Consider the following 5,626-nt stretch of genomic DNA (forward strand, 5'->3'; position numbering starts at 1 on the left):
CCCTCCTCCAGACATTGTCTAGTTGAAGGGTTTCGTACGAGGACGTTAGTAATTGATAATAAAAACCTGATACAAAACCTCCCAATGTATCTCTGTCATAGAAAAATTTGTGGTATCTGTGGTGTTCAATTGGTATGTGTAATGGAACACCGTGAGATCTCATACAAAGTCGTAACTGTATGTAAAAAAGCCATGTGGACTCGGTGAGGTTAAACTTTATGCATATTTCGACATAACTACAGAGGCCCTTGTTATTAAAAATATCCCCTAATGAGTGTATGCCTCTTTCTTCCCATACAGGGAATCTTATAGGTCGTTTTCCCATTAAGAGAGCATTGTTATTGAATATGGGAGTGTGATTATGCCATACTTGATTGTTAGGAAATTTCCTTTGTGTTTCCCGCCATGTCCTGATTGCATGGGTTATTATTGGGCCAAATTCTCGCTCACAATGCTTGATTGAAAGTTTAGTGTTTAAGAGGTACTTTCTGAGTATTTGGGAGAAATTATAAATCCTCTTGTTCTCCGCCGACGGGTGCAAACAGGACTTTGGACTCCCAAGGGTAACAGAATTCGGCTATAGGGCGACAATAATGTGGTCAAGAGGCATGGGCCCTCATTTATCAACAATTCTTAGAAAGTGTTCTATCTTTGTTCTTAAGCACATAATTTAGAATGTGTGTACGCACAGAAAAATCGGGATTCATCACACGTGCTTACACGGGTCGTACGCACACTCCGTGTTGATAAATACCTCTTTGTTCTACCGTCAATGCTTGTGCATGATTATCCATATATGGTCATGAAACACCCCCCATGGGATGTGAAATAATGGACTGACCCGAGCGAACTATGAGAAACTCCACGAGCGAGATTGTTCACGGAACCAAGAAGACACAACCCGTGTTATGGGATAGATAAAAGGCTGGCGGACTTGTACATGGTGATGTCAAATATCAAAGACTCCCTAAGACCATTGCTGCAATTCTGCCTGGACAGCTCAAAATACTAATAAAGACCGTTCGTTAATCACTGTTTGGCGTTGGTGTGTCATTATAACCATGCTGGAATATGAATGCCTTTATTCATTTTGTTCGATTGGCTACCGGGTATAATATGACTTGTACTAGAGGCATACAATCTATTTTGTTGTCGGTATTAGGTAGCCTATATGAATTACATAAAAGCAGCCATAGCCTACATTATGCAACAGTAACTTGCGCATATATAATAACACACAGCCCTGCAAAGCCTGCATACAGTAAACGAACTTGATTAATAATCTAGCTGTTGTATCTTTACGCTTATGAAAACATTAAATAATATGTATAGGCTATAGGCCGTCGCTTTGCATTAATAGCCTATATTCTCAAATGGCATTTAACCCTTAGGGGTCACGCTGGAGCTTTGAACCCGTCGGCGGACAACAAAAGAAATTAGAATCCCTCTTAAATGCTCAAAAAGGACATCTTTTCAGAAATCGATAAAAATAGAAAAATTGCCATTTCTAGTGCTTTGACATGTAAGGTATACGTCCCCCAACTTGCTAAACCTAATACGAATTGTAAATACGTTTAATTCTTGCTAGATGGCATGATTGTAATAATCTCCATTTGCGATAAGAACTACAATCGCGTCACGAAACGCACATACATGGACGCGCGCACACACACAATAGCGGCGTGTGCGCTGTGAATAGGTGTAAGGTGTTACACCCCCGCAGAGGCGTGAGACTGGTATCAGAGCCTACCCCCCCATCCAAATTCTAAACATAATAATGTATGAATTATCTGTTGCAATAATATCCACGGGACTCGACTTTTTGCAGTCGTTTCTCCTCTCCTGCGTGAGGAGTCTGAGGACATTCGCGGACATTCTCTCAGATAAAAAAAAAAAGCTTACATACACATACACACACTCTCGCATCTCTCAATTCAAATGGGCTTTATTTAACATTAACTACTGTATGGCAGAGTGCGTCTGTGTATACGAGGTATGAATGATCACTGGCTGCTGTGTGACGAGTTTGCTCACCCGCGCTGTCGCGCTATATAAATCCAAGTCATTATTATTATTATTATTAAACACGGACCGCTTTAGTTGACAAGCTTACATACATTTCGGGTCATTTCATAATAGCAGTGTGGACCAGCTCTGTAACCAGCTCTGTAACAAGTACAACGCATCTCGCTAGTTGACAGCTTACGCATGATGTAAAAATTGCAACGTTTCAACTAGAAAGGTAGGCTCAGTAGAGCCCAAATCTCTACCAGACGGGAGCTTTCTCTCTCTCTCTCTCTGTCTGAGAACCCAGGTTCTGGCTACTGTGTGACGCGTTTGGTGTTTTGGTCACCCGCGCTGTAGTAAACACGGTGCTTTAGTTGACAGCGTTCGATGCGCTTTGTGAAGGAAAGATGACGTCGCCTCTCTCTCTCTCTCTCTCTCTCTCTCTCTCTCTCTCTCTCTCTCTCTCTCTCTCTCTCTCTCTCTCTCTGTCTGTCTGTCTGTCTGTCTGTCTGTCTGTCTGTCTGTCTGTCTGTCTGTCTGTCTGTCTGTCTGTCTGTCTGTCTGTCTGTCTGTCTGTCTGTCTGTCTGTCTGTCTGTCTGTCTGTCTGTCTGTCTGTCTGTCTGTCTGTCTGTCTGAGAACCCAGGTTGCTTTCTAACCTATATATATCTCTCTCCCTCTATCTCTCCCTCTCTCTCTCCCTCTCTCTATCTATATCTCCCTATCTCCCTCTCTCTCCCTCCATCTCTCCTCTGTATCTCCCTCTCTGAGACTACTCCCGGTCTGAGACTACTTCTGTGTGTGTGTGTAACCAAATGCATACCTACATGTATGACCTATATCTATCTAATACTTTTGGATATGAGCATTCTTTTCAATAAGTATGGAAGCCTGAACACAGAATGACACCAGTATCACTGACTACCACGGCAAGCCTATAGAAAATTATTATTATAAATGTCTCTCTCTCTGTTTCTTTCTTTCTTTCTTTCTTTCTTTCTTTCTTTCTTTCTTTCTTTCTTTCTTTCTTTCTTTCTTTCTTTCTTTCTTTCTTTCTTTCTTTCTTTCTTTCTTTCTTTCTATCTCTCTCTCTCTCTTTCTATTATATTACTATTATATATCTATCTAAACATCTAAACATCTGTCTATCTAGTGTGTGTATATGCATGGCATCAAATCAAAGTGTGTGTTGCCTGTATTGATCAGTCACACTATACCCCCATTCAGCTGTAATTGTTCCCTGCTGGGCCTTTGTTTCATGGTGTGAATTAGTAATTGAAATTAACATTGACATCACATTGAATTCTGGGAAGGAGTGTAGTTCCCTTATCATTAGCTGAATTCACTGAATTCTCTTCAGAGGCTCCTGCTGCAAATTTGTAATGACTGTACCAGAATGTTTGATAGGACATTGATTGAAAACTATCGTCTCAAATTTGACAATTGATGGCTTATTTTGAAGGTATGAATCTGTAATTTTATATTATGTAACAAAAAAAAGGGGGGAAATTCTCAGGAGGAGGAGCTATTTAGGTTAGACTTCTAAGGGTTAATGGCTATCCGACTCCTCGTCCTCGCTATCCTCGCGGATGGACCAGTATACCTTATATCATATCATATTCATATTCATATTCATATCATAGTTTACTCTATCAGCCTACCCAGCATGTAATACGTTCTTTGTTAGAACTCAACTTGTTATTATTTTGCGCATAGATTGCAGAAATACGGGAACGTTTTGATTTATATTTAAAAGGCTTTGACATTGTAAAACTAAATAAGTGAGATTCTGTAAGCAGAATACAAGTCATATCACCCACACGATATATGCTCTGTATCCAGAGCATGTATGCTTTTCATTCATTTAAGACACATTTATTGCAAGGGTTTTGTAATACACATACACTCAACAAATAACCTCTGTTCTCGTTGCAATGCGTTTTTTATTCTTTCTTATACAGTAGGAAGGGGGAAGAACACTATATCGTGGGTGTTCATATGACTTGTATTCTGCTTACAGCTTCGAAATTCCACTTGTTTCGGTTAACAATGGCAAAGACTTTTACAATAATCAAAACGTTCCTGTGTTTCTGCGGTCTGTGCGCAAAATAATAACTAATGCACGGAAGCTTATTTCCGCGTTGTAACCATATTCTACCACCGGGCTCCAGGTACGCATGCTCCGAGCTGTGCGTAGATATACGCACAAAGTCAAGTTCACGTTCAAATTGATAAGTCACACACTTTGCTTAGAAATGATCGTACGCACGGGTTACGCACATATCTGTGCGTACGCAACGTTGATAAATGAGGGCCATGGTTTCTATCTTGAGCCTTAACTGGCGTGGTTTATTATTCACATGGCAGAGCAGTAACACTACAGGTCTTCTCTCACTGAGAGACTGGGGGAAAGAGAAAGAAGTGGGAGGAGACACCACTATTTATACTCGCCACCTGGCGGTGTTCCTGAGTGTCTCCGCCTAGAGCACCCTCTAGTGGAAACAGTTATATATGCAGTTAGACAGTTACTAGTGTAAACAGTTATGTAGTTAGACAGTTACTAACAATCCTACACAGAACCTCTACCTTCAACAGTGTCTAATACGCCCGTCGCTTATCAATTACTTGTTTGCAGTCAACATTGTCAAAACGGATTGTTTTTTAATCGTTACATTTCCGTTTTATACCATTTTGAAAAACGCTCGTTTTTTTAAAACTTCCAGAAAAAAATTTGATTCTGCAGGAATCGCGCTTTACTGGAATACACAAAACACGTTGTAATTTTTCGGCCTATTTATGAATCGTTTTCAAATAAACGCTAGATTATCGATAGTATATGTGTACTTATGCACGCTAGAGAAGCGGGCTGAAAAATCGATTATCTTATTTCCTGATCAGCACACACACTCACAGCCACACACACACATATGGGACACGCTGAGATATAGGTGAAAAGAGCTCTGATTATCCCAAGACTGGTCAAATAGATTCCTTACCTCAGATCAGATGTCCTCCAAAAAGATTATTCCAATTCCTGATTGCCATTCCAAATATCAATCACGTTTATTGATCCAACGCTGGGTACTGGAAACATATATTATAATTTTTTTTATCTACTTTTTCTCCCATCCCTATTTCGTATTGTCCAATTCTACCCTCCCCTGTCTCGAACGCTGTTAGGCCATGCCTCCCACAGGCCGTGGACGAAGCCTTGCATCACGTGTCCCCACCGGTACACGAGGAGGCAGCCGTCGCATCTTTTCACCTGCACAGCGCGACCTCTCAGCGGTGAGGGTCTGCGTGGGAGGGTCACGCTGCCCCCGTTGCTTCCTGATTCTGCTGCGCAGGCGCACCAACCGACCTGTAGGAGTCGCTGTCCACAACGTCCGATCCCCACCCACCAGCTTCCCACCCCTAACACTGCCAATTGCGTTAGTATGAACGACCAGCCAAGCTGGTAGCAATGCCGAGAGCTGGGCTTTAACCCAGCATCTCCTGCATTAGTGGCGAGCGCCTTGCCACTTAGCCGCCCCTGGAAACATATATACCACGCTGTTCTGAGGGTGGGCAATGACTGGGATCGTCTCCGGTTACATGCCTGACAAGTAAAATGTGGATTC

The sequence above is a fragment of the Notolepis coatsorum genome (genome assembly GCF_963971535.1).
Source record: "Notolepis coatsorum genome assembly, chromosome: 11".
NCBI lineage: Eukaryota > Metazoa > Chordata > Actinopteri > Aulopiformes > Paralepididae > Notolepis > Notolepis coatsorum.